This window comes from Vulpes vulpes, chromosome 2 (assembly GCF_048418805.1).
Source record: "Vulpes vulpes isolate BD-2025 chromosome 2, VulVul3, whole genome shotgun sequence".
In the NCBI taxonomy this organism is placed as follows: Eukaryota; Metazoa; Chordata; class Mammalia; order Carnivora; family Canidae; genus Vulpes; species Vulpes vulpes.
The window spans coordinates 35,575,005-35,593,423 of record NC_132781.1 but is presented as its reverse complement, the minus strand read 5'-3'; the positions used below and the strand labels follow the sequence as shown (position 1 = coordinate 35,593,423).

At 36.1% G+C, this 18,419-nt stretch overlaps 1 protein-coding gene and 1 pseudogene across 25 annotated transcripts in view; one reads left to right on the top strand and one right to left on the bottom strand.

Moving 5' to 3' along the window:
* The window catches only part of BCAS3 (BCAS3 microtubule associated cell migration factor), a 590,779-nt gene that overhangs the window by 89,165 nt on the left and 483,195 nt on the right, over nt 1–18,419 (top strand). The window lies entirely within an intron of this gene.
* LOC112918111 (NADH dehydrogenase [ubiquinone] 1 alpha subcomplex subunit 1 pseudogene) lies at nt 3,868–6,002 on the bottom strand (annotated as a pseudogene).

Below are 18,419 nucleotides of genomic sequence, written 5' to 3'. Positions count from 1 at the left end.
AATGCTCTTACAAGAGAGAAGATAAAGGATTTAAAAACATATTTAGGGTTTCCTGTGGCTGTGGCCTTGTTATTTCTGTTTACTGTTTTCTCATATGCAGGGTAGTAGCAGAGACAAAAGAAAACAAGTAGTAGATCAGAATTCAGTCTTGAAATGAAAGATTAGCATTATTAAGAAAAGTATTTTTTAGTTTACGTGTTATTATAGTAACTTTTATGATGGCTTTCTACAATAGAGACTAGATTAAAATCTGGGGAGCCTTGAATCTGTTTTGAGTGTTGAATGTGCTACCCTACCACCACACAGATCCTTTTGGAAAGGATGACAGAATTTATTATTTGAGTAAATTCTCTGTTGAATCATTGACTAACCATTAAGCTACATAGACATAGGGCAACCCCCAGGAAACCAGGCTTTAAAATAACAAGTTAAAGAAAAGTAAAACTGAGCAGAGCCATTAGTAACTGCACGTTGTAGAGGAAGACAGATTTCAGAGTTCTTATGCCATATTATATTTATATAATTTTAATGTCAAGTTTTCAACATAAAATTATGACACATTCCAAAAAACAAGAAAATGTGGCACATAGAGAAGAAAGAGGAGGCAGTAGAAACTGTTTTGATAGTCTCTGGATGTTAAATTTTACAGACAAGGATTTTAAAATATGTCCTAAGAAGTAGATGAGTTGGGTTTCTAAAATTAAAGTGTGATAACAATGGCTTAACAAATGGAGGACCTCAGTAAGGAGTTGGAAATAATAGAAAACCTAATGGAAATTCTAGAGTTGAAAAGATGCAAAATGTGAAATGATAAAAGTAAAGTGATAATATCACTTGAGGGGCTCAATACCATGGCCAAGCCAGCATGAGAGTTAGGGATCTGATGTGTTGACAGAGGTGCTGAACAAGAAGGGAGCCACAAGGAGGATAACCTGCTATGGTAAAGGGAAATTTTGTTGACTTCAGTTTTCCTGATGTTCAACCTTCTGTAATTCAAGTGTGTGTAGACCTGTGGAAACCCCATGAAAAGATATGTGAGTGGAAGGCATTCACCTACTTGCTGAGTTGGGTTTGCAGTGTTTGAAAGGTTTTCCATTCCTTATCAACCTTGCTAACTGTATAAGTAAGGGGATTGTTTTTGTTTTTACAAGATTCATTTATTGAGGTATTTCCTTATAAAAAGGTAAAAAGGAAGGGTAGGGTGATTATATGTAGTTCATGATGAGATCATTTATTGAGGGATGAATTTAAGGTTTGGGGTCGTATTCATCAAGATTCTCCAGAGAAAATCAGTATGATGTGGGATATTTATGTGTATAGGTGTATGGAGAGAGAGAGAGAGAGAGAGAGAGAGAGAGAGAGAGAGGTGTTGAGATTGAGTTTTAAGAAATTGGCTCACATGACTGAATACTGGCAAGTCCAAAATCTAGACACTGAGGGAAGAGTTGCAATTATAACCCAAAGACGGAATTCTCTCTTCCTCCGAGGAGGTCAGTTTTTTTTTTTCCTGTTAAGGCTTTCAACTGATTTGAATGAAGTACACTCACATTATGAAGCATAATCTGCTTAACTCAAACTTTACTGATTTAAATATTAATCTTTTGTAGAAGCTACTTTCTTGGAAACATCTAGAATAACATTTGACCAAATCTAGTTATTGTGGCCTAGCCCTATTGACATATAAAATTAGTCACCACAGGGGCAATGAATTTAGTCCTAATTAAAATAGTATTTGCCTATTTAAAATAAAGGTCTATTGTAGATATTTATTTTCTCCTCATTTCTGCTTCTTAAATTATTTCATAGTAGAGAAATCATTCTAGTAAGAGACTTCTATATGTTGGTATCATTTACTGGATTGTTTTAAGACTGGTTATTGATGAATAAATGCAAAGATACTTTTGAATTAATAAGTTCATAAGTCATTTCGTGGACTGTAACTTCTAGCATGATGTATCCTGTTATTATTGGATATAAGCTCTCTCTTGCTGCATGCTCTTTTTTCTCTTTTGTTTTATATCTTTCTTTCTAATGGAAGACGATGGCAGGAAATACTCATTTTGTTTTCACCTATTTATTGGCTAATCTGATTACCATAAACAATTGTTGTGTGTAGCATTTTTGTCAGAATGTTTGTAGTTTGAAGAAGGACATTTTCATGTAGGATTGTGTTACATTTCTTTTTTTAAATTTTTTTAAAAATTTTATTTATTTATTCATGAGAGAGACAGAGAGGCAGAGACATAAGCAGAGAGAGAAGCAGGCTCCATGCAGGGAGCCTGATGTGCGACTCAATCCTGGGACTCCAGGATTACACCCTGGGCCGAAGACTGGCGCTCAACCACTGAGCCACCCGGGCATCCCTGTGTTACATTTCTTGCAAGTTCACGATTGTTGGTGAAAAGAATTTTCTCTAATCTGAGCTAGTGCTTTGTGAATATGAATGTATGTATTTTAAGAGTTATACTAAGTGGGCAGTAGGTTACCAGTTGGTGATGTTGAATAGACTAGACACTTTTTTAATAATTCCAAAGTTGAATATAATAACAGAGAAATCTAGTTATAGGTTAGTTCTTTTAGAATCTGTTTCCCAGATTCTGGGATTTTTAAAAAAAAGTTAAAAAAAAAGTTATAACCCGGATTTTTTTATGAGGCATATGCTTGTTGACTGTGCTAATATAGCACTGGGGAATGGAAAGCAAATGTTGAATGCCTACTATGTATCATGTCTGTGAAATATTTTCCTTTATGTAACACCATTTAATTTTAAAAACAAGCCCCTGAGTGAGATTGTATTATCCTCATTATATCTGAAGAAACCGAAACTGAATGAGGTTCAATCACAGTTAGTTGTGGACACAGGCCTTTGCCCATTTTCCAGGTCTGTACATGGAACAGCCTTTGCATTCAGGGTGCTCTAATATCTTGTTGACATATTAAACTTACTTTTCTGTTTTATGACCATTGTTTTTAGTGTTAATAGAGAACTATTTTAAAATTGAGCAAATAAGTTGTACTTACACACTTATTTATTTATTTTTAAAAAGATTTTATTTATTTATTCATGGGAGACACAGAAAGAGAGAGAGAGAGAGAGGAGAGAAAGAGAGAGAGACAGACAGACAGGCAGAGGCCGAGGCTGAGGGAGAAGCAGGTTCCATACAAGGAGCCCAACGTGGGACCCGATCCCCAAACTCCAGGGCTGAAGGCAGTCGCTCAACTGCTGAGCCACCCAGGCATCCCCTTACACGCTTATTTAAACAGTAACTTCTTAGGAGACTTTTTGTTATGTGCATATTTTGGTCTCAGCATTTCTGTAGAAGTGGAATATACTTTTGTTGTTGATTTTACTTTTATGGTTTTAAACAGTGTGATGCATACTGTTACTCAACTACTCAGGTGGGATTTTTCAGAATGTAAAGGGACCTCCCTGATTTGTTTTTTTCTTCGTTTTAACACATTTGTTTATAGTAAATGCAAAGGGAATCTCCTTTGCATGATAGCAGTGATATACAAAGGACATGGACATTGGAAATAGAAGTAGCTAATTTAAGAAACACTTAAATTGGGGATCCCTGGGTGGCTCAGTGGTTTAGCGCCTGCCTTTGGCCCAGGGCGTGATCCTGGAGTCCCAGGATCAAGTCCCACATCAGGCTTCCGGCATAGAGCCTGCTTCTCCCTCCTCCTGTGTCTCTGTCTCTCTCTCTCTATGTCTATCATAAATAAATAAATAAATAAATAAATCTTAAAAAAAAAAACTTAAATTGTTTTTGTTGTTTTTATTATGCACTACATTATTGCATAACCTTCTAGAAAGGGTAGAGGAGCATAAATGAGTTATTTCTTATCAGTCAAGAAAATGCTTCTTTAGTCAATGTTCTCTAAGCCCTTTGACACATAGTAATGATTAACTCCAGAGAGGCCCTGTCTCTTTCTGTCAAACTCTATGAGTAGGAATAATGGGCAACCCATTTCTTCTTGTCTCTGTCAGTGAACCAATAGATATGTGCAGTGGCTGTGCTGGGAATGAACACGCACCCAGTCGTGACACCCATCTTGGGCAGAATCTTGAACCATACTGTGCTGTGGTTGCCAAGGTTAAGAAGCCCTCTTACTTAATGAAGTGCAATGCCAACTTTTGCTGAGAACAAAGTAATTTCAAGATAGGACAGGTTCCCTACTAATATTCAAATAAATATCTGTTATCAACTTAAATTCACCTTGAAAAAGAGAACGTAAGTTTAACAGCTAAATAATAATAAAGTCTTGATTTAAAAATGAAGGACTAGGGACACCTGGGTGGCTCAGTGGTTGAGCACCTGCCTTCGGCCCATGGTGTGATCCTGGAGACTCAGGATTGAGTCCCACATTGGGCTCCCTGCATGGAGCCTGCTTCTCCCTCTGCCTGTGTCTCTGCCTCTCTCTGTGTGTCTCCCATGAATAAATAAATAAAATCTTTAAAAAAAATAAAAATTAAGGACTAGTCATCAAATATAATAGTTCACACTATTAATTTTTAGCAGCTTTGTTGCAGACTGCCAAAGAGCCATCTTGGATTGGCTGAATTCCATGGGACTGATATTTAGGTGGAGGTCAAGCACAGTTTCAGTGTCCTGAGGTGTTACTGATGAGACTTTATTTCAAGTTGTGTATAAAGTAGATAAAAGTTTCGTTAATTAAAACTAGAAGTGAGATTGCTTGGGACAATAGGTATGCCATGTTTCTTTTTGTCATGCAGTGTCATGGATGATGTTGTATATGATAGCATGTATTTTGAGCTTTGACTAATTTTCATCCTGTTGTGTTCATGAGGTCTGATGAAATCACGTTTTGGGCTGGTATTACTTCTCCAGACACAAACGAGATTTATGTTATTCTTCCAGTCTTTGGTGCTTTAATACATGGGCTTTCCAAACAGTTCCTTGGCCTTCTTTCAAGGACCAAGTCTTTCACTTGCCCATCTCTGGTATTTTTTCACTCTTGTGGGTGTTCTGCATTTTCTTCTGGCGCTCTGCATGGCTCTGTGGCTCTCTTTATTGCCTTCAAAGAGTGGGCTTTTACATCTTTGACATACATACCATTTATCAGAGCTGCCACATTGGCATAGAGGTTTTTAATGCAATGGATCAGCATAATAGGGTATTCAAAATCATGGATTATCCATGGGCCTCTGGACTTTCATATTATCTAGAGTACACCCTGTTCATCTGATTTTGGGTATAATGAAATCTTAAAAAAATAAGATGACATTACTATTACTACTTAAGTACTTTTTCTTATGTGGCTTAGAGATATACTTTATATACCTTGAAGTGTTACACTGCCTTTAGTAACAAAAGTCACTAACAGGAATGTTAATTATGCAACATTTACCAGATTGATTTACTCACTTAAAACAAATTTTTAATTTGTCTATGGGGGAAGGCAGAGAGCCAGAATATTACACACTTGAGTCACACTTACAAAGTTTCAAAACACATGCTGGATAGATCTGTAAACTGAGACATATATTATGTAATATTTTAACCATGGGAAGTTTTTAAAATGTGTTTATGTAAAAAAATATCTGAACTATGTACACTCCTATGTGGTGTGTTGTAAGGTCATATTTATAGGCATAGCTTTATATTTCCTTGTGATCCTGGAATTGGTACAAATTTCAAATAGCCCACCAAAATGGTTGTATGTATGTGACCAAACCAAAGGAATGTTTGCTTAAATAAGAACTTCCTTACTTGCTATTAGATGCTGTATGTATCCCTGAAAACATATTTGTTAGGATCCTGGCTAGAAACAGGTAAATATTCAAATTAATTTGAGGAAAGTTAAAGTGAAATGTGGGGGAACTGAGACCTTTACGATTTCTAGGCAAGGGGAGAGAGCCATTAGCAGAACCTGCAAAGGGAGCCTGATCAAGAGGGTCACATACAGAAACTTTGGTGGAAGGATTTGGCTTACCTGTAATAATCTGATAGCAGAGCAGTCAGGAGTATTCCAACCATACTCTATTTCTCTAGATGGCTCCTTCTCAGGCTGAACCCAGCCAGAAGCCAAAGACTAAGTTCTGAAGGTTCAGAGAGCCCGTTGAAGCAATCCATATGGTTTGGGCCAGTCTCCTAAAAGGCAGGGAGCAAGGAGCAGACAATACAGAGTGTATTTGGAGGAGCAGCATACTTCTGTTCAGTAGAATTTCACATAAAACAGAGTTTATGGGGAAAACAAATATGGAAGAAATTTATGATGTGTTGTTAATCAGAGCAATAATCCTGATTAAAAGTTAGGACTTGAAAAAAAAGATTTTTATTTATTTCAGAGACAGAGAGATAGCACAAACATGAGCTGGGGTGGGGGAGGCAGAGAGAGAAAAAGATTCCACTTTGAGAGGGAGCCTAATACAGGGCTTGATCCCAGACCCTGGGATCATGACCTGAGTTGAAGACAGACACTTAACTGACTGAGCCACCAGGTGCCCCAGAAATTAGGTCTTTTAAAAAGAATTGTTAATACTAAAAAAAAAAAAAATTGCTAGTAAATAAAGGATTTTACCTAAAAAAGAAGGTGAAGGTACTTTGTTGGAATGGGGATGTAAGGAAGAGTTGAGAAAGTTGTTAGGGAGAAAAGAGCAAAATGGACAAAGACCATATAGAAACAAGTTCTTAGTACATTGTAGCCTGAGCACATCGTCAAACTAAGCCACAAAAAACTTGATTCCTCCTGGTTTTCTGCATTCAGTTGAGCTAGTGTACTTTGTATTCAATTGCTGTTATGTTTTAGCACAAAAAATTAAAATGCTGTCAATTTTATTGACACAGCTTCCTTGATATACTGACATTACTCCACATTTAGAATCACAAATTGTAGCAAAAAACCTTTGTACACACTTTTAATGACTTTATTGAAGTATAATGACATAAAATAAACTATATTTAAAGTGTACGATTTTATATTTGACATATGTATACACCTATGAAACTATCACCACAAACAAAATAAGGAACATATTTATCACTTCCAAAAGATCCCTTGAGTCCCTTCCCTACCAGCTCCTTTTCCTCAGATGACTACTGATCTACTTTCTATCACAATAGGTTAGTTTGCATTTTCTAGAGTTTTATATAGATGGAATCATACAGCATCTTTGGTCAGGCTTCTGTTATATTGCATATTTCTTTTGAGATTTATCCATGTCGTTGCATTTATGAATAGTTCATTCATTTTGTTCATTCATTTTTATTGCTGACTAGTATCATATCATGAATATTGATTATCCACTCACCTGTTGGATATTTCAGTTGTTCGTAGGTTTTGGCTTTTACAAATAGTGCTGCTATGAACATAATTTTAAAGTATTTGTATAAACATATACTTTCTTTTCTTTTGGACCAATACTCAATACCTATGAGTAGAGTGGCTGAATCATATGGTAGGAGTATGTTTTTCAAAGTGGTTGTCCTATTTTTACAATCCTACCAGCAGTGTATGAGATTTTGCGTTCTGTTTCCTTATCAACATTTGGTTTTATTGTCTTTTTATTTTTAGACACTCCAGGAAATTTTGGCTATTCTAAGTTACTTCTAAGACTAAGTAGGGAAAGGGGCAGAGGGAGAGAGAGACATAGAATCTCAAGCAGACTACACAATGAGCATGGAGTTTAATGTGGGGCTTGATCTCAGGACCCTGAGATCATGACCCAAGCTGAAATCAAGAGTTGGATGCTTACACACTGAGCCACTCAGGTGCCTCAGCACATTAACAATTTTAAAAAACTTCTCAATTTTCAATTTAGTTAACTCTTCTTTCATATCTTATTATTTGACCATTCTGAATTTGTGACTTACTGATTTATAGTGTTGTTTCAAATCTGTAATTGCTTATCCTGTTGTACAAATACAAAAATTTGTATTGCAAATCTGTAATTGCAAAATAAACATTATTGTATTGTAAGCAATAAGCAGTATTGACTTACTATATATAATGGTTCTTGAAAAGCCATACGTTACACCTTTCTTTTTCTTCTTGGTATAGTGGAACTTTCACACAACACATAGTAATTAAATATAAATTAAGAGTAATATTTTTTTAGAGATTTATTTATTTATTTATTTATTCATGAGAGACATAGAGGGGCAGAGACTTAGGCAAAGGGAGAAGCAGGCTCCCGCAGGGAGCCTGATGTGGGACTCGATCCCAGGACCCTGGGACTGTGACCTGAGCTAAAAGCAGAGGCTCAACGACTGAGCCAGCCAGGTGCTCCAAGTGTAATATTTGTACATGTGGTTTCAAGTGAAGCTACCACTGTAGCTTAATCAAAACAATAGCTTCTAGTCAGAATATTGTATCAAATAACTTTGAAACATACACTACTTCCAATTATTACAGTAATGTCTTTCATTGAATGGAACTTCCCAGTCACATCTCCCAATGTTCTTGTGTAGGGCCTTCCTACTTGAATCTTTTTTTTTCTTTCCATTCAAGCTTTTGAATGGAAAATTTAAATTCCAGTTAGCTCACATATAGTATTAGCTTCAAGGGTGGAGCTTAGTGATTCATCAGTTGCTCATTACATCACCCAGTGCTTATTACATCAATGCCCATCATCCAGTTACCTCACCCCCCCACATCCTCTCCAGCAACCCTCAGTTTGTTCCATGTATTTAAGAGTCTCTGTGGTTTTCCTTCCTCTCTGCCTTTATCTTATTTGATTTTTCCTTCCCTTCCCCTATGTTCATCTGTTTTGTTTCTTAAAATCCACATATGAGTGAAATCATATGGCATTTGCCTTTCTCTGAGGGACTTACTTCATTTAGCATAATATGCTCTCATTCCATCCACCTCATTGCAAATGGCAAGATTCTTTTCACTTGAATATAAGCTTGTTTGTGGGACTTGCGTTAATTACTCTATCAGGAAACATACGACAATCACATGCCTGATAGATATTCATCTTCTGGGTCCCCTATGTTAAGTCACCATCAGCAACATTATATGAGGGTGAAAGTCCACATAGAAAGAGATGCTTAACCATCCTCACTTTCCCAACTGAGTCCAACATGCAGCCAATTCAGAAGGTGGAATATGAGCCCAGGAAACAATGGCAAAGCCACCACCTACCCAATCCACAGAATCATGGGAAATAAAGCAGTTATTGGTCAAAAGCATTATGATTTCTGGTGGTTTGTCAGACAGCCATAGGTACATGAACCATATTAATCATCTATGTATATCCCTAGTGAGAAGGATGATGTGATAGCACCTTCTTAACTTTTGTCTGTTTACAGCCACTGCTTCCATATGTTTGAGTATAATATTTTCTCCTTCCTTCCTTCCTTCCTTCCTTCCTTCCTTCCTTCCTTCCTTCCTTCCTTCCTTCCTTCCTCTATCTCTTTCTCTCTCTTTTTTTCTTTCCTTAAATAGAATTTATGGTGGCGACAACTATGTATGTGTGAGATCTACCTGGTTGGGCCAGCTGGGCTCGCATAGTTGGCTTAATAAACACATCCCTGGGGCCTATTCTCTGCGGCTGGAAGTGCTAACACTGGCGGTTCAGTGAAGATTCCGGGTTCCCAGTTTCTTTTTTTTTTTTTTTTTCGGGTTCCCAGTTTCATGGTGCCCTTGGCTGCATTCTTTTCAGTTTGGCCTCCATTTTCCACCGATGTTTCTTACGCTGCTTCCAGGTCAGCTCAGCCTTTGCTTGCCGGCTCTCAGACTCCAGATCCTCCCAGTTGTCATTGCCCCATAGGTTTCAGTATCAGCTGGGCACCAGTCTCCTGTGGTGGCAGCACTGTTGTCAGTAGGTTCTAGGCCACCCCAGTTATACTCACTGTTTAGACATGTGCTCTCAGCAGGTGACTCTGAGGGACTTGGTTCCTGCCAGCCATGCTGGTGTGGAAACACTCTTGATTTTAGCTTTTATTTTGTCCTCATCAGTTTTTCTGTGCTGTAATTTTATTTTAAAGTGTGATTTGAGAGCAAGAGATTTGTGAATCTAAAAAGGTTGAAAAATTGGTGAGGAGAATGGTGTAGATAAAAGAGAAGCACAGGAAAAACTTAAATCATTAAGCAAAAGATGGCTTTTCTTGCAAAAAGGATTAAAAATGGAAATAGAATTTTTAAAAGGGTATTTTAAAAAAGATTTTATTTATTTATTTATTTATTTATTTATTTATTTATTTATTCATGAGAGACACAGAGAGAGGCAGAGACATAGGCAGAGGAAGAAGCAGGCTCTCCCTGGAGAGTCCCCTGATGTGGGACTTGATCCCAGGACCCTGGGATCACTTCCTGAGCCAAAGGCAGATGCTCAACCACTGAGCCACCCAGGTGCCCCCTAAAAGGGGTATTTTCTTGAGAGTTAGCTAATGATTGACTTGGCTATATATTCTAAGATATTACATCATGCCATGAGAAGTAGTCCTGATACTTGAGAAACAAAATGTATGTGATATATTAAATGGAGACAAACTGTGGGAAGTCAGTCAGTCAAACTTCCACTTTGGGTTGTGTTTTTTTTTTTTTTTTTCTTAACACAGATTCCTCTATTATGGCTATGTTAAGCTTTAAAAAATTTTTTAGTATCATTATATGAGGAAAAAGATAATTCTCACCAAACATACCTGATTTTGATCTTGAATGTCCACCTGAAAGTAGATAACCTGAAAGGAGATTATTCAGTTTCAAAGAAATGATTTTCTGATACTCTTCTTTGTCGACAACCTACTTATGTATAAGTCTTTCTATTATGACTAGTATGATAACCTTTCATTATTTCATAATTAAAGTATAATCTCTATTTACTTTCAGAGTAATGTTTATCAGGTAAACCCATTTTTAGTATTTGATTAATATCTTTTCCTGTCTCTGTGAAAATATGGATTGGAAGAAAACTCATTATAGCTTTTCCCATTAAAAGTAATGGAATTTATTTTCCATTTAATCCCTTTTCATTTAGTTGTAGAGTTTTCAGGAACAAATTAAAGTCACTAAGTGAGGCATGCAGGCTTGGGTAGTTATCTTGTACTCATAGTTTTCTATTTTGTGGGATTTGGGGGGGATATTTTCATTATTATATAATCCTGTTTTTTTCTTTTAGTAGTTTAGTGTGAATGTTATTATTCCTTTTTTTATTCATGATAAACTCAATGTGTTTTTTCTGGGGCAGCTTTAAACAATCAGTGTTTAAAAATTTTTTTAAATATTTATTTATTTATGAGAGACACAGAAAGACAGGCAGAGACATAGGCAGAGGGAGAAGCAGGCTCCTTGAGGGGAGCCCTTTGTGGGATTTGATCCTGATACTTGGGGACCACACCTAGCCGAAGGCAGATGCTCAACCACTGAACCACCCAGGCACCCCTAACAATCAGTTTTATAGAGATTAAGGGTTGTGATTGGAGGGGTCAGGTGCTTTATCTGATTTCCTAGTGGGAGTGTGTCTTTTTCTGTAGATAAGGTGTACTATAGGGATTCTTTAATAAATGGTACCTTGAGGCTTTGGCTTCAGTCTTCCTGGTTTTCTGACAAGACCTTTACCTTCAGCTGCTTTCTTCCATCTTTCCTTTCCCATTAAGTTCCTGAGGACACATACCATATCTGTTGTGATTCCCCTCTGATGCTTTCCTTCTGGCTGGCATCTCTGGTCCCGCACTTGTTCTCAGCCCTCTTTTTTTGATTTATTAGTTGTCAACACTTTGATCCCACTGATCTGAGACCTGTTTTTAGCAATTCCCCACTTAGATGAGACTCATTGTATCTGGGAGTTAAATCCTAGGTGATTTTATCTATGCTCTGCCACTTATAGGACCATTGCTCTCTCTACTTGTTTTTCAAGTAATCCGTGCTCAGTTCTAGCCAGTTCAGAAGGCTCTGCCAATTTAGAATATTTCTGATTCCCCTATGTAAATGTTATTTAAATTTGTTGGTTTTTCTCTTCTTAATTATGCTATAGTGCAATTTAGGGGCAATTTCACTTGCTTTGCTTGTTGAGATATATGTAGATATGTGTATCTATATATGTTTTAAAGATTTATTTATTCATGAGAGACACAGAGAGGCAGAGACACAGGCAGAGGGAGAAACAGGCTTCCTGTGGGGAGCCTGATGGCGGGACTCCATCCTGGAACCCCAGGATCATGCCCTGAGCTGAAGGCAGATTTTGCTCAACCACTGAGCCACCCAGGCAGGCATCCCTGATATATATTATTATTATTTTTATATATTATTTTTTAAAGGTATTTGGAGATTTGAGAGTTAGATGGCCATATATACACATGCAAATACATTTGTAAAAATATTTGAGTTGTATTGTTCTTATCTGTACCTTGGTCGTTTTGCCTTTTGTTAATATTTTATGCTATGTTTTCATTTAACAATGATTATTAGTGCTACCTCATGCACATTATCTCTTTGTGTACATATTCCACTAATATACATATTTTAGGGACTCCTGGGTGGCTCAGTGGTTGAATATTTGTGTTTGGCTCAGGTCATGATCCTGGGGTCCTGGGATCAAGGCCCACATTAGGCTCCCTGCAGAGAGTTCTTGTGAACTTGGTTCACACAAGTTCTTGTGTGCTTGGTTCTTGTGAGGATTAAATGAGATCATGTTTTCAAGAATTTAGTATAGTGGCAGGTTCATATTAGGTGTACCTTTGGTTCAGAAAGATATGAAGGATAGCCAGGGAATAATACTCTACCAGGAATTTCTTTTCATATATATGAAGAACAGATGTATGTATGTATGAATGCATGGATGTATATATGTAGTGTTTTGGGGAAGCTTTGCTTGTATGACTACTGGAGAAATGAGACTCTGCCCAGTTTATCCAGTTCTTGTGCTACAGGTTTGTCAGTCTCATGTCAGCCCAGTACTGTATATCTCTGATGAACAGGAGCCACTTACTTTCATTGGAAAATGGTTATTTGTTTATATTCCCCAAAGAAACTCATGCTATGTTTATATCTTTATGTCTTTATAAGGTAAAACTGAAATACAACAAATCACATATTTAAAGTGTATTGTATGATAAATTTTGACATATGTATGCACCCATGAAACCAGTACTCCAAAGTAATGAGCATATCCATCACCCACAGTAATTTTCTTATGCCCTTTTATAATGCATCTTTGCTGCCCCTCCCAGTAGAAAGGGAGTTGAAGAAGTACATTTTGATGTAATAAGTCTCTGAGTATCATTGGGGTCTTTTTGGGGGAGATACTTTGCTGTCATGTAGTTTCGGATGACTTTAGTATATAGCTAAAAACATAAAGCTAGGAGTTTTTAATTCAAAGTTGTTTTTTCTTCTGCTCTACATTTGAAACCAAAGGCCTTTTAAAAGAAAAGCTTTCCATCTAGGACAAGTTCATAAAACTACTAAAGACCTTGCAGTTTCTCTGTGTAATCATTTCAAAACAAAATTTTTTCAGCCACCAAAAGGATGCAGTCTTGACATATAAATAGAAAACAGATTGAGTTTTTGGCTGATATTGCTATACTGGTTTAAATGTTGGTTCGGTCAGCTTCAGGCTTAGATTACAAGATTTGCAAATTAAAGGAAAACCAAAAGAGAAAGAACATCTGCATAGATTCTGACTTTGTGGAATTCCATTAGAGCACGCTTAGTCTCTTTCTGGTGGAATAGGGCATGTGCACAGTGAATAAGCCCTATCGAGAGATCACTGTTCTGTTGTGCTTGTCCTAAAGACTAAATTGATGATGAAAATTGAGTAATTCATTATGAAGAACCACGACAGTTTCCAAATCAAGTATTATTCCATAATTTTGGGAAAAAATTTTGTTGATGTAGCTATATGGTATTTAGCTAAAATAAAATCCCTTTAAATGTCACTAGTTGTGTTTCTTGATGATTTTCTTGAATCCAAGTGTTGGGATTTGAGAAAGATAATTTGTATTAACTAAGACTTAAATGTGTTTTAATCAAGAGCTAGGTTGATGTGATCGACAATAAATCACTATACACTTCAGTGAGATGTAAGGCATCTTTATTTGCTTCTGGGTAAATCATATCTTGTGTGTGTATGATTTAAAAATGCTTACCATAAAAATGTTTGCTATAGATTACTTATGCTGCTATTTCAAAGAAATGCTTCATTTTAATGTTTTTTCCCCTTTTCTTCTAAAAGGGAACATTATATTCTTTTTTTTAAAGATTTATTTATTTTAGAGAGAGAGCATGAGGGTGGTAAGGGACAGAGGGAGAGGGAGAGAATCCTTCAGCAGACTTCCTGTTGTGCAGGGAGCCCAACGAGGGTCTCCATCTCACAACCCATGAGATCATGACCTGAGCCAAAACCAAGAGTCAGATGTTTAACTGACTGAGCCATCCAGGTACCCCTATATTCTCTTAATATTGTTTCAGTTACTCTTGCAATATCTGGGAAATCAGTAGTAATCCCGGGCAATAGTTTTGAACTGAGGGGAGAAAGAGGTGGTGATTTTGATTCCTGGACACATGGCAGTGCCTGGGGACATTTTTGATTATTACACCTTGAGGTGGGGAGGAGCTAGTTGTATCTAGGGGGTAGAGTCAAGGATGCTGCTAAACATCCTATTATGTAGAGATCAGCCCCTGACAATAAGGAATTATTCAGCCTATGTCAATAAATAGGGCCAAGGTTGAGAAACTTGCTTCTAAGGAGACAAAAATCTACACACCAATTGAGCTGGCATTGTAGCATAGAAAGAAAATAAGTAAAGTGTAGAGTATAGTGATAAGAGATATGTAAAAAATACTGGATCATGTGGTTAGATAATGTTGGACAGGGCAGTGTTATGTGTTCTTGATGGACATTTAGGTAATTTGATGCTTGGCCTATAGTGAATAGAGGTGAACATTTGTGTCTACCGTATATACATTATTTGCTGTACATTTCTGTTTGGCATATGTACCTAGGAGTCGGATTGCTAAATCAAAAGTTAGGCTTTAAAATCCTGGGTTTCATATTCTGTGCAAGAGTGTACAGAATGCCACAGTTCTCTTATTTATTTCTAAGTGTAAAGCTGTTAGTCATAACTCAGGATACTTTGAAGGGGATTTAAAAACGTGGGGAAAAAAACTCCTTTTGGATTAATACTTTGCTGAAAAACTTGAAAAAAATTACAAACGACCTGAAGTATTGTTTTATAAATAGATTATTCTTATTTAAAAATAAACTTTCTGGCCTCATTAAAGTGGTTGTCACAATCGGTATAACATCCCAGAGGCAAGATTTAGTTGTTTTTGTTGTTTTAAAGTCTTTTCAGTGTATTATATTTTAATGTTAACTGATTTTATCCTTTGTTAGACACAATTGTTATAACAAGTGGCTTTTCTTGGCATTCAAGTGACTTTATTAACATTTTGTTTCCCAGACACACTAAAAAAGGCCCAAGCAGTTAGTGTGAGATAACTGGCTTACTCATTAGTGCCTCCTGCTTGGGTGTGGGTGCTTGTGCTTGTGGAGAGGGGTGCAGATAGAGATGCCCCACGAGAGCCAGGACTTTTGAGTGCCCCTTTGGAGTTATTATTAATACTTCTGAAACCTGGAAGTGCTGTAAGTGGTATAAGTATTGGTGTATTTAAATTCTATCACTTACTCAAAGGTTAACAGTTACTGTTTGTCCCTGTGGAAACAATGAAATATAATGAATTTGTGTGTTGTAAAATCACATTTCCTATTTCGTCTTAAACCTTGTTTTCTTAGAATCTTTAGAATCTTTTCATTTCGTTGAAAAATGAAAAATTTCAAGAGCACATTCTGAATGCATCTGCTTGTCAGTTTGTCCATGCACCTTTCTCAAACAAGGAAATAGAAGTGAAGTTTCTGACGACCGGAGAGCTTGATCAAAAAAGCTGTAGTGCATACTTCTGCTAGTCACTTGTCAAACGAAGCAGTGCTATAGGAAAGATGGTAATGCGCCCCTCCACTCTTACAGACTGGACTGCTGCGTTTGGGGCCGCTTTAAATTATTAAACACTAAACGCTGTAATGTTAATTAGAAGAGGAACAAACTCTACAAAGATAAATATGTTTTCAATATGATTCTTAGGGAGGGTACAGTAGAAACCAGTGAATAGAGAGGAAATTTATTTCTGGCAGGACTCTAGACATGGAACTGTGGCTGAACTTTTTACCCTAATTACCTCCTGCTAATGCCTGCAGCGGTCTGGAATCAAAGTGGTGCTTCAGGCCCTGGAAATTCTCTGATGTGGCAAACGTTTGTTGTGTGAGGAGGGTTTCTTAAGAAAAAGCAGAATATTGTGACAGGATTTTAAAAAAATTTCTCAGTTACCACCCACCTCACTTGTTGCCTACAAAAATAGAGTAATTGTTTGCATCTGTGTGTGCTTTTTTTCCCTCTAAGAAATAACTGTTATAAATCAATGTGACATAGATCCAGTGAACTGAGGCTTGCCCGAGGTAGGCTTTTTTTTTTAAAGTTTCTCCTTTATTTTAAAATCTAGGTTCAAATGTAAAGAAGTTATTATTTTTTTAGAAGTTACTTTTGATAAGTGAGAAAAAACATTCTTCCCGTTTCTTAGGAGAATTTGGATCTTGAACTATGCTTTTCAAAATGAATTCTAACCACTTTTGTACCATCGAACTGATAACTATTAAATTGCTTAATCCTGGAAGTCAAAATGGGAATTTCCAGTTTCCCTTTTTAACTTTCCATCTGACTGGGACTAGAACCTTGGAGACATTTCTTTTTATTTTTTTCTGAACCTTTACATCATTCCATTTATCTGTCATACAATTTCTGGCTTCTTGTACATACTTTTGAAGTGAAAAGAGTAAGTTTTGTGAAAACCACCTGCTTTTCATCCTTTGCTTTTAAAATCAGTGTTTCTATACTATATATAGGATAAATACACTGACCTTGCATTTTATATGTTCTGAGACAATCCAGATTTCAATTATGAACATCTGTGCTAACTTGTATCTCCAGCTCCAGCCCTTTACTAATCTAAAATACCTTGTAGATAATTCTTGAAAAACACTAATTGCACTGTTATTTTATAATGCAAATAAATTCAGGGTTTTACTTGAGTAGAAATTTATTTTGGCCATCTTTTAGTTAGATATTGTACAGAAATAGCTTTAATTTATAAAGGTGGTATGTTACTACTTTTCTTGATCCTGGGCAATAAAGGTAATTTTTATTCCTCATAATCTAAAATTTCTTATAAGGCTGTGTCACAGATTCACCTCTTGCTGTGGTTAAGCTGTGGTTACAGTTGCTCCAGTATAGCCTTAGTATTTTGCATATTGTATAGCTTTGCACTGCATCTGTTACCATTCACATAGTTTTATTTGTGAATTGTGAATGAGGGTTAGTTTTTTGGATTATGAGTTTCAAAAGTACGTTGCAAATAATTTATTTTTATTTTGTTCAGTACATGTTTGTAAAGACTTTTTAATTAGTGGAAGGCAATTATACATTTTCACTTTAATATATTTTGAAAGTATGATTAACCACATTGGATATAATGTTATATTTCACAACTTTTGCTTTGTTGTTTGGTTCCTCTTGATTCTCCCCATTCCACCTATCTTTGTAAAGACAGTCAAGTAAGAAAAACATTTTTCTTCTAACTATACTATAAAAGTAATCTTTTACTATAATAAAACTATGAAAACTGGAAGACCATTTATGTTTTAACTATGTCTGTATCTTTAGGCATTTAGTGTTGTTGCAATTTAATTTATACTTAATTATAAAGTAACTCTGCATATTATTATGAGACATATTTAAAGTCTCATCTACTTTTTACCTAAATCTGATACCTCAGGAAAAGGAAATGACAACGATGTGGCTTTATTACATACTATGGAATATAAAAACATTTAGTAAAACTGAGTGTAAATATTCCGTCCAACTTTCAAACACATTCTGTGGAAAAAAAAAAAAAAACCACATTCTGTGGTGTACAAATAATGATTTTCTTGAACTTTGGTAAGTCAAATTAGATTAGATTTAGAACATATTTAGTTTTCCTCTAAAAAATAAAAATGCTCAGATTTTTGTTATCATTTTAAGTATTGAGAAGGGAAAACACAGAAGTAATAGATTTTACACATATTCTTTTCTAAAATATGTCAGTACATTTTCATATTCTTTGATTTTTGAGAAGTAGATTTCATATAATCTATTAACTTTAATTTTCCTACATTTCTCAAGATGTCTCAAATTATGTGATTTGTTGGCTTCCTGGACATGTTTAATATGTGTTGGTTTGTATTGATTCCATGCACATTGATAAAGTCTTAGGGTAACCAAAGCATAATAAAAGCAGATATGCTTTTACACAGTGTAGTGTATTTGGCCTCTGTGCTGGGTTGGCAGAAGCTAGTGTAATTAACATCTTTTTGTGAATTGAGCCAGACTTTACCGCTCTTATTTCAAGTATCCCATGTTTCT